A 12,013-nucleotide genomic window follows, 5' to 3' on the forward strand; every position below is an offset into this window, starting at 1 on the left:
TAATATGATTGAATCATACAGTATGTAATCTTTTTATTTTAATTAAATTTAAGTTTTTATTTTTACTAGAGATGATGTCTTGCCACGTTGCCCAGGCTGGTCTCAAACTCCTGGCCTGAAGGGATCTTCTGACTTTGGCCTCCCAAAGTGCTGAGATTATAGGTATGAACCATCACGCTTGGCCTGTACGCAATCTTTTCTGACTGGTTTCTTTTGCTTAGCATAATGTTTTTGAGATTTGCTCCTGTTGTTCTTATCAGCAGCTTATTCCTTTCTCTTGCTGACTTGTATTCTATTTTATAGACATGCATAATTTGGTTATGTATTCACCTGTTGATGAGATAGTGGGTTGTTTCTAGTTTGGACTATTACTAATAAAGCCATGAAAACAATCGTGTGCAAATCTTTGTATGGCTAGCATTTCATTTCTCTTGACCGTGTAATTCCGGGTCGTGTAATAAGCGTATATATTAACTGTATATTTAACTTTATAGGAGACTGCTAGAATACCTTCTCAAGTGAGTGTACCATTTCACATTCGTAACAGTTGCCTCACATCATTTCCAACACTTGATATTGCCAGTCTTTTAAATTTTAGTCATTAAAATGAATGTATAGTAGTATATATTTCTGTGGTTTTAATTTTAATTTCTTGATGAGTTAGTTATAATGCTGAGTATCTTTTCAAGTGCTTACTGGCAAATCCTATTACTTCTTTTGTGAGGTATTTGTTCAGAAAGTTTCTGCCCATTTTAGGTTGGGTTGTTTTTCTCGTTACCGAATTGTAAGAGTTCTTTATATCCTGGATACAAGTCCTTTGTTAGATATATGTGTGGTGAATATTTTCTCCCAGTCTATGGCTTATCTTTTTTATTTTCTTATCAATTCAATGTCTTTCAAGGAGCAGCAGTTTTAATTAGAAAAAAAGTCCAATTCATCAATTTTTTTCTTTTCTTTTCTTTTTTTGAGACAGAGTCTCGCTCTGTCACCCAGGCTGGAGTGCAGTGGCATGATCTTGGCTCACTGCAACCTCCGCCTCCAGGGTTCAAGCGATTCTCCTGCCTCAGCCTCTTGAGTACCTGGGATTACAGGTGTGTGCCACCATGCCCAGCTAATTTTTGTATTTTTAGTAGAGTCGGGATTTCATCATTTTGGCCAGTAGAGTTGGGATTTCATCATTTTGGCCAGGCTGGTCTCAAACTCCTGACCTAAAGTGATCCATCTGCCCGCCTCGGCCTCCCAAAGTTCTGGGATTACAGGCATGAATGACTGAGCCCAGCTAATTTTTTTTTTTTTTGAGACAGTTTGCTTTTGTCACCCAGGATGGAGCCCAGTGGCACGAATTTGGCTCATTGCAACCTCCACCTCCTGGGTTCAAGTGATTCTCCTGCCTCATTCCTCCTGAGTAGCTGGGATTACAGGAGCACATCACCACACCTGGCTAATTTTTGTATTTTTAGTAGAGATGGGGTGTCATCATGTTGGTCAGGCTGGTCTTGAACTCCTGACCTCAGATCCACTGTCTCAGCCTCCCACAGTGCTGGAATTACAGGTGTGAGCCACACAGCACCCAGCCCCAGCCGAGTTTTTTCTTTTCTTCCTTTTTTTTTTTTTTTTGGAGGCAATTGTTTTCTTCTATGATTTGTGTTTTTGTGTTTTGTCTAGAAAATCTTTGTCTACTTCACAGTCATGAAAATGTTTTTCTGTGCTTTCTTATAAAGGATTTATTGTTCAGCTTTTTTGTTCAGATATGTGATCCATTTGAGTCAATATTATATATCGTTTGAAGAAAGGGTCAGGGTTAATTTTTTCCTTTGAAAATGGTATCTCTTTATTCCATCCCCACTTGCAGAAGACACTATCATTTCTTCATTAAAGTACTTTGGATGCTGTGTTGAAAGTCGATTGACCATTGCAGATGTGGTTCCTACTTCCTGGTTCAGCTCTTTCTCATTCCCTTTCAACCTCCCTTTCTTCCTTCCTTCACTTTTCTTAAATTTCTTTTTGTTATTAACCAAAGTTCATACCTTATTCAGATTTCCCTAGTTACATTTCCTTAGGACCTACTGTTTTTTTGCTGTCCCAGGATTTCTTCCTGGATGCCACATTACATTTAGTCCTCATGTCTCTTCAGGTTCCTCTTGACTGTGACAGTTTCTCAGAAATTTCTTGGTTTTGATGGCCTTGGCAATTTTGAGGAGTACTGGTCCAGTGTTTTGTAGAATGTTGCTCAACTGGGGTTTCTTTGATGTTTTTCTCATGGTTAGTCTTGGGTTATGGGTTTTGGGAGGAAGACCACAGAGGTGATGTGACAGTCTCATAACAACATATCAATGCTACATACTGTCAACATGACTTATTGTGTTGATGTTGACCTTGATCAGTTGGATGACGTAGTGTTTGTCAGGTCTCTCCAGTGTAAAGTAATCTTTTCTCCCCGTTTCCATTCTGTACTCTTTGGAAGGGAGGCCATTATGTACAACTTTCACTTAGAATGGGGACTTAATCTTCACTTCTTGAGGGTAGAGTATCTATATAAAATGATTTGGAATCTTTCTGCCGGAAAGATTTGTCTATTTCTCACTGTTTATTTATTCAGTCTTTTTTTAATGTCAGTATGGATACTTATTTTATACTTTGGGTTACAATCCATTTTAATTTTTGCTGCTGAAATTGTTTTCTTTGGCCATTGGGAACTGTCCCAGTTGGTTCCTGTGTCCCTTTGACATGCCCCAATTATTGCACGTGTCTGTTTCTGAACAGTTCCTTACATTCTGGCGCTACAAAATGCTCCAGGCTCATTTTGTATGTTTTCTGCTCTAGTCGTAGAATTAACCATTTCTCCAAGGATCCCTCCTTTTTTAAAAAAATTGGGAAATGCTATTAGAAACCAAGATCTACACATTCTATTTCTATATTTGTGGGCCATATTACCAATATGAAGAATAAAAGAGAGGATATCACTATGGAATCCTACAAATACTTAAAAGGTTTGATAAGTTTGACCAGTTCCCTGAAAAATACACACATACACACATCAATGACTTTGTTACAAGTAATTTTCCCATGAAGAAAACTCCAGGCCCGTGTGATTTTGCTAGTTAATTCTATTGAACATTTAAAGATCCATAATACTAATATTATGCTAACTCTTTGAGAAACTAGAGGGGTGAACACTTCCCAAAACATTTTATGAGGTTAGTATAAGCCTGATACCAAGCCTGACAAAGAAATTGAAAGAGAAAACATTGTAAATTAAATTCCTTCCTACCATAAATACAAAAATCCCCTGTCAAATACTAGTAGATCAAATCCAGAAATACAGCCCAGGCGTGGTGGCTTACACCCATAATCCCAGCACTTTGGGAGGTTGAGGTGGGATCACTTGAGGTCAGGAGTTCAAGACTGGCCTGGTCAACATGGTGAAACCCTGTCTGTACTAAAAATACAAAAATTAGCTGGGGGTGGTGGTGCACACCTGTAGTCCCAGCTACTTTAGAGGCTGAGATGGTGCCAGTGCACTCCAGCCTGGGCGACAGAGCAACACTACTCTCAAAAAAGAAAAGAAAAGAAAATATATGTAATATAAAGTAAATATTAATGTTATATAAATTATTTATATGTAATTATGTTTACAAAATTTATAATTATTTATATGCATTTAATTTATATCAGGATGAATTTTTTTATATGAGGAAAACCTTTTCTAACCAGCAATTAACTAGATGTCAAAGAATACAGTGTCAGAATGTGCAAGATAATTAATAGTTATCATAATCTGTTAGATTATGTGATGATAGCAAAAAATAAATCTGATTGCATACATGAGAGTATTTTATTCTTTTACTTCACCCAAACACATCAGGCTATCATCTTTACTTTTCTGTAACAAAGCTCATGTTGACTGAGTTGCAAGTCGAAGTAGAAAACTACTAGAATTAGTTAGAAGAAAACAAGGTACATTAAACCTATAAATTATATAGACATGGAAAGAGCACGAGATTTTAAAGTGAAAAAAAAAATAGATTGAGTTCTTGAGTCACTATTTGTAAACTGTTTGTCCTTGGGCAAGGTACTTAGCCATTCCCCTGAACCTCAGTTTTTCATCTGTGAGATAAAAGCAATAACAATAATAGCCTTCAGAAAGCACATACTACAGATCTCAGGCTAAGTTTTTTATGTGCATTATCTCATTTAGTCTTCACATCAACCATGTGAGGTGGGTACCGTAATACTGTTATAACCCCAGTCTGCAGATGAGGAAACTAAAGCTTGAGAGGTTAGGTAATTCTCCCTAGGTCATGCAGCAAGTAAGTGATGAAGCAGGGATTCAAAGCATGACTCTGAAACCCAGGGCCTTAATTATTACACTATACTACTGCTATGGTTTGCATGTGGTTTGTCCCTGCCAAAACTAATGTTGAAATTTAATTGCAATGTAAGGATGTTGGGAAGTGGAACTTTTTTTTTTTTTTTTGACAGAGTCTCACTCTGTCGCCCAGGCTGGAGTACAGTGGTGTGATCTCGGCACACTGCATTCTCCTTCTCCCAGTTTCAAGCGATTCTTGTGCCTCAGCCTCCTGAGTAGCTGGAATTACAGGTGTGTGCCACCCTACTCGGCTAGTTTTTGTATTTTTAGTAGAGATGGTGTTTCACCATGTTGGCCAGGCTAGTCTCGAACTTCTAACCTCAAATGATCTGTCCACCTTGGCCTCCCGAAGTGCTGGGATTACAGGAATAAGCCACTATGCCCAGCCTAAGAGGTGGAACTTTTAAGAGGTGGGAACTCATGGGAGGTATTTGTGTCATGGGAGCTCCATCCTTATAGGCAGCTTGGTATCATTCTTGCAGTACTGAGTTCTTTCTCACTCTTGAAAAACCAGATTAGTTCTTTTTAAAAAATAATTAATTTTTAATTTTTGTGGGTACATAGTAGGTGTGTATATTTGCAGGGTACATGAGATGTTTTCATACAGGCATGCAACGTGAAATAATCACATGGTGAATTGGGTATCCATTTCCTCAAACAATTATACTTTATGTTACAAATAATCCAATAACATTCTTTTAGTTATTTTAAAATGTAGAATTGAGTTACTATTGACTATAGTCACCCCGTTTTGTGATCAAATCCTAGACCATCTTCATTCTTTCTAACTTTTTTTTTGTACCCTTTAACCATCCCCACCTCCCCGCCGCTCCCCAGTACCATTTTCAGCCTCTGGTAACCATCTTTCTACTCTCTATCTCCATGGGTTCGATTGTTTTGATTTTTAGATCCCACAAATAAGTGAGAACACGTGATGTCTATCTTTCTGGGTCGGCTTATTTCACTTAACATAATGACTCCAGTTCCATCCATGTTGTTGCAATTGGCAAGATCTCATTATTTTTTATGGCTGAATAGTATTGTGTGTATATGTTCATTTTCTTTATCTATTCATCTGTTGACAGACACTTAGGTTGCTTCCAAATCTTAGATATTATGGGCCGGGCACGGTGGCTCACGCTGTAATCCCAGCACTTTGGGAGACTGAGGTGGGCAGATCACTTGAGGCCAGGAGTTGAAACCCTGTCTCTACTAAAAATACAACAATTATCCAGGCATGGTGATGTGCACTTGTAATCCCAGCTACTAGGGAGGCTGAGGCAGGAGAATTGCTTGAACCTGGGAGGTGGAGATTGCAGTGAGCTGAGATTGTGCCAGTGCACTCCAGCTTGGGTGACAGAGCGAGACTGTGTCTCAAAAAGAAAAAAAAAAAGAAAACAAATCTTAGCTATTATGAACAGTGCTGCAACAAACATAGGAGTGCAGATATCTCTTTAATATACTGATTTCCTTTTTTTGTGAGTACATACCCAGCAGTGGGACTGCTGGATCATATGGTAGTTCTATTTTTAGTTTTTTGAGGAACCTCCAAACTTCTCCATACGGGTTGTACTAATTTACATTCCCATCAGCCGTGTACAAGGGTTCCCTTTCCTTCACATCTTTGCCAGCATTTGTTGTTACCTGCTTTTTGAATATAAACCATTTTAACTGGGGCGAGATAATAGAAATCTGATTGTAGTTTTGATTTGCATTTATCTGAGGATCAATGATGTTGAGCACCTTTTCATATGCCTGTTTACCATTTGTATGTCTTCTTTTGAGAGGTGTCTATTCAAATCTTTTGCTCATCTTTTGATTGGATGATTAGATTTTTTTTTTCCTACAGAGTTGTTTGAGCTCCTTATATATTCTTGTTATTAATTCCTTGTGAGATGAATATGTTGCAAATATTTTCTCCCATTCTGTGGGTTGTCTCTTCACTTTGTTGAATGTTTCGTTTTCTGTGAAGAAGTTTTTAACCTTGATGTGATCCCAATTGTCCATTTTTGCTTTGGTTGCCTGCACTTGTGCGGGTATTGTTCAAAAAATTTTTGCCCAGACTAATGTCCTGGAGATTTTCCCTAATGTTTTCTTCTAGTAGTTTCATAGTTTGGGGTCTTGGACTTAAGTCTTTAATTAATTTTCAGTCGATTTTTTTTTCTTTTTTTTTTGTTGAGACAGAGTCTCGCTCCATTGCCCAGGCTGGAGTGCAGTGATGTGATCTTGGCTCACTGCAACCTTCACATCCTGGGTTCAAGCAATTCTCCTGCCTCATCCTGAGTAGCTGGGATTACAGGTGCCCAGCTAATTTTAAAAAATATTTTTAGTAGAGATGGGGTTTCATCATGTTGGACAGGTTGGTCTCAAACTCCTGACCTCAGGTAATCTGCTCACCTCAGCCTCCCAAAGTGCTGGAATTACAGGCATAAGCCACTGCACTCAGACTGATTTGATTTTTGTATATGGTGAGAGATAGGGATCTAGTTTTATTCTTCTGCATATGGATATCCAGTATTCCCAGCACCATTTATTGAAGAGATTGTCTTTTTCCCAGTGTATGTTCTTAGACCTTTATCAAAAATGAGTTCACTGTAAGTGTGTGGATTTGTTTCTGGGTTTTCTGTTGTTCTGTTGGTCTATGTGTCTGTCTTTATGCCAGTGCCATGCTGTTTTGGTTACTATAGTTCCGTAGTATAATTTGTAGTCAGATAATGTGATTCCTCCAGTTTTGTTCTTTTTGCTTAAGATAGCTATGGCTATTCTGGGTCTTTTTTGGTTCCATACAATTTTTAAAATAGTTTTTTTTTTTTTTTTTTTTGTTGAGACAGAGTCTCGCTTTGTCGCCCAGACTGGAGTGCGGTGGCCGGATCTCAGCTCACTGCAAGCTCCGCCTCCCGGGTTCATGCCATTCTCCTGCCTCCGCCTCCCGAGTAGCTGGGACTACAGACGCCCGCCACCTCGCCCGGCTAGGTTTTTGTATTTTTTAGTAGAGACGGGGTTTCACCGTGTTAGCCAGGATGGTCTCGATCTCCTGACCTTGTGATCCACCCGTCTCGGCCTCCCAAAGTGCTGGGATTACAGGCTTGAGCCACCGCGCCCGGCCTAAAATAGTTTTTATCTATTTCTGTGAAGAATGTAATTGGTGTTTTGATAGGGATTGCATTGAATTTGTAGATTGCTTTGGGTAGTATGGACATTTTAACCATATTGATTCTTCCAATCCATGAACATGAACTATTTTTTAATTTTTTGTTGTCCTCTTCAATTTCTTTCATCAGTGTTTTATAGTTCTCATTATAGAGATTTTTCACTTCTTTGGTTAAGTTAATTCCTAGGCATTTAATTTTATTTGTAGTTATTATAAATGGGATTACTTTTTAATTTCTTTTTCAGATTGCTCACTGTTGGCATATAGAAATGCTACTGATTTTTCTATGTTGTTTTTGTATCCTGCAGCTTTACTGAACTTGTTTATCAGTTTTAATAGTTTTCTTGTGGAGTCTTTAGGTTTTTCCAACTATAAGATCATATCATCTGCAAACAAGGATAATTTGACTTCTTCCATTCCAATTTGGATGCCCTTTACTTCTTTCTCTTGTCTGATAGCTCTAGCTAGGACTTCCAGTACTATGTTGAATAACAGTGGTGAAAGTGGCCATCCATGTTGTGTTCCAGATCTTAGGGGAAAGGCTTTCAGTTTTTCCTCATTTTTCCTCATTTAGTATGATACTAATTTAGTATTTAGTATGATACTAGCTGTGGGTCTGTGGTATATGACTTTTGTTATGTTGAGGTATGTTCCTTCTATACCCAGTTTTTTGAGGGTTTTTATGATAAAGGGATGTTGATTTTTTTTTTTCCCCAAGATGGAGTCTCACTCTGTCACCCAGGCTGGAGTGCAGTGTCGTGATCTAAGCTCACTGCAACCTCTGCCTCCTAGGTTCAAGCAATTCTCCTGCCTCAGACTCCCGAGTAGCTGGGATTATGGGTACCAACCACAATGCCCAGCTAATTTTTGTATTTTTAGTAGAGTCAGGGTTTCACCATGTTGACCGGGCTATTCTTGAACTCCTGACCTCATGATCTGCCTGCCTCAGCCTCCCAAAGTGCTGGGATTACAGGCATGAGACACTGAGCCCGGCCAGGATGTTGAATTTTATCAAATGGTTTTCTGCATCAATTGAAATGATCATATGATCTTTTTTTCATTCTGTTGATATGAATGAACATCACACTGATTGAATTGTGTATGTTGAGCCATCCTTGCATCCCAGGGATAAATCCCACTTGGGTATGATGAATTATTCTTTTAATGTATTGTTGAATTCAGTTTGCTAGTATTTTGTTCAGAATTTTTGCATGAATATTCATCAGAGATATTGGCCTGTAGTTTTCTTTTTTGATGAGTCTTTGTCTAATTTTGGTATCAGGGTAATACTGGCATCATAGAATAAGTTTAATTGACTGGTAGAATTCAGTGGAGCCATCAGGACCCAGGCTTTCCTTTACTGGGATACTTTTTATTACTGCCTAGATCTTGTTACTTGTTATTGATTTGTTCAGGTTTTGAATTTCTTCCTAGTTCAATCTTATTTATTTATTTATTTATTTCATTTATTTATTTTTTTGAGACAGAGTCTCACTCTGTAATCCAGGCTGGAGTGCAACGGTGCCATCTCAGCTCACTGCAACCTCCACCTCCCAGGTTCGAGCGACTCTCCTGCCTCAGTCTCCTAAGTAGCTGGGACTACAGGCGCATGCCACCATGCCTAGATCATTTTTGTATTTTTAGTAGAGACAGGGGTTCACCATGTTGGCCATGCTGGTGCTGAACTCCTGAACTCAAGTGATCCGCCTGCCTCAGCCTCCCAAAGTGCTGGGATTACTGGCGTGAGCTACCGCTCCTGGCCTTCCTAATTCAATCTTGGTAGGCGTATGTGTCTAGGAATCTGTCCATTTTTTCTAGATTTTCCAATTAATTGGCATATGGTTGCTCACAGTAGCCACTAATGATCCTTTGAATTTCTGCCGTATCGGTTATAATGTGTCCTTTTTCATTTCTGATTTTATTTGGATTTTCTCTCTCTTTTTAAAATTAGTTTGGCTAAAAGTTTGTCAATTTTCTTTAACTTTTCAAAAAACCAACTTTTTGTTTCATTGATCTTTTGTATTGTTTTTATTTCAAATTCATTTATTTTTGCTTTGACCTTTATTATTTCTTTTCTTCTATTAATTTTGGGTTTGGTTGCTCTTGCTTTTCTAATTTTTTAAAAAATTTTGTTTTATCTTTTTTTTTGGGACGGAGTCTTGCTCTGTCGCCAGGCTGGAGTGCAGTGGTGCAATCTCGGCTCTCTGCAACTTCCGACTCCCGGGTTCAAGCGATTCTCCTGCCTCAGCCTCCCAAGTAGCTGGGACTACGGATGCCCACCACCAGGCCCAGCAAATTTTTGTATTTTTAGTAGAGATGGGGTTTCACCATGTTAGCCAGGATGGTCTCGATCTCTTGACCTCGTGACTTGCTCTCCTTGACCTCCCAAAGTGCTGGGATTAGAGGCATGAGCTACTATGCCCGGCCGCTTTTCTAATTCTTTAAGATGCATCATTAGATTTTTTTATTTAAAGTTTCTTTTTTGGTCTACGGCTATAGCACCTGAAAGTGCCCAATCTTGTGTGAAGTTTGCCTTCTTTTTTGGTGTAGGTATTTATAGCTCTAAATTTCCTTCTTAGTAGTTCCTTTGCTGTATCCCATAGGTTTTGATATGTCATGTTTCCATTATAATTTGTTTCAAGAATTTTTCAATTTCCTTCTTAATTTCTTTATTGATCCACTGGTCATTGAGGAGCATAATGTTTAATTTCCATGTGTTTTTATAGCTTCCAAAATTTCTCTTTTTATTGACTTCTAGTTTTATTCTATTGTGGTCAGAGAAGATGCTTGATATTATTTCATTTTTTAGAATGTTTTAAAACTTGTTTTGCGACCTACCATATCATTTATTCTTGAGAATGATCCATGTGCTAAGGAAAATATTGTGTATTCTGCAGCCATTGGATGAAATGTCCTGTAAATATCTATTAAGTCCATTTGGTCTACAGTGCAAATTAAGTACAATGTTAATTTTCAACAGAAAATCAAACACTGATTGTTGATTTTCTGTGTGGAAGACATGTCCAATACTGAAATTGGGATGTTGAAGTCTCCAGCTATTATGGTATTAGGGCCTGTCTCTCTCTTTAGCTCTAATAATATTTCCTTTGTATATCTGGGTGCTCCAGTGTGGGGTGCATATATATTTAAAATTATAACCTCTTGCTGAATTGACCCTTTTATCATTATATAGTGACCTTCTTCGTTTTTTCTTATTTTTTTTTCTTGAAATCTATTTTTGTCTGATATGACTACTCCTGCCTTATTTTGGGTTTCCATTAAAATGGAGTATCTTTTTCCATCCCTTTATTTTCAGTTTATTTCTCTTTATAGGTGAAGTGTGTATCTTGTAGGCAACAGATCAATTTTTTTTCATCCATTTAGTCAGTCTATATCTTTTGATGGACGGCTTAGTCCATTTACATTCAGTGTTATTACTGATAAGGACTTACTCCTGCCATTTTGTTGTTTGTTTTCTGGTTGTTTTGTGGTCTTCTCTTCTTTCTTTCCTTCCTGTCTTCCTTCAGTAAAGGTGATTTTCTTTGGTGATATGTTTAGCTTATTGCTTTTTATTTTTTGTGTATTTATTGTTTTTCGGTTTGAGGTTATTATGAGATTAGCAAATACTATCTTTGAACCCATTATTTAGTTAAAAATAATACTTTAACACAGTTGTTACAATGATAACAACTTAACACTGTTTGCATAACACCAACAAACAAACAAAAGCAAAATAAAAATTCTACACCTTAACTTTATCCCCCTGCTTTTTAACTTTTTTTGTTTCTATTTATATCGTATTGTATTGTGCTGTCTATGTCTTGAAAGGTTGTTGTAGTTATTACTTTTGATTGGTTTATCATTTAATTTTTCTGCTTAGGATAACAGTAGTTTACAAACCACAGTTACAGTGTTATAACCATCTGTGTTTTTCTGTTTACTTACTATCACTAGTAAGTTTTGTACCTTCAGGTGATTGCTTATTGCTCACTAATGTCCTTTTGTTTCTGATAGAAGTACTCTTCTTAGCATTTCTTGTAAGACAGGTCTGGTGTTGATAAAATCCCTCAAATTTTGTTTGTCAGGGAAAGTCTTTATTTCTCCCTCATGTTTGAAGGATATTTTTGCTGGGTATACTATTCTAGGGTAAAAGTTTTTTCCTTCAGCATTTTATGTAATGCTACTCTCTTCTGGCCTGTAAGGTTTTCACTGAGAAGTCTGCTGCCAGATGTATTGGAGCTCTATTGTATGTTTTTTACTTTTCTCTTGCTGCTTTTAGGATTCCTTCTTTATCCTTGATCTTTGGGAGTTTTGTTATTAAATGCCTTGAGGTAGTCTTCTTTGGGTTAAATATGCTTGGTTTCTAAAGTCTTCTTGTATTTGGATATTGATATCTTTCTCTGGGTTTGGGAAATTGTCTGATATTATCCCCTTGAATAAACTTTCTACCCCTATCTCTTTCTCTAACTCCTCTTTAAGGCCAATAACTCTTG

This window comes from Macaca mulatta, chromosome 14 (genome assembly GCF_049350105.2).
Source record: "Macaca mulatta isolate MMU2019108-1 chromosome 14, T2T-MMU8v2.0, whole genome shotgun sequence".
NCBI classification, from domain to species: Eukaryota; Metazoa; Chordata; class Mammalia; order Primates; family Cercopithecidae; genus Macaca; species Macaca mulatta.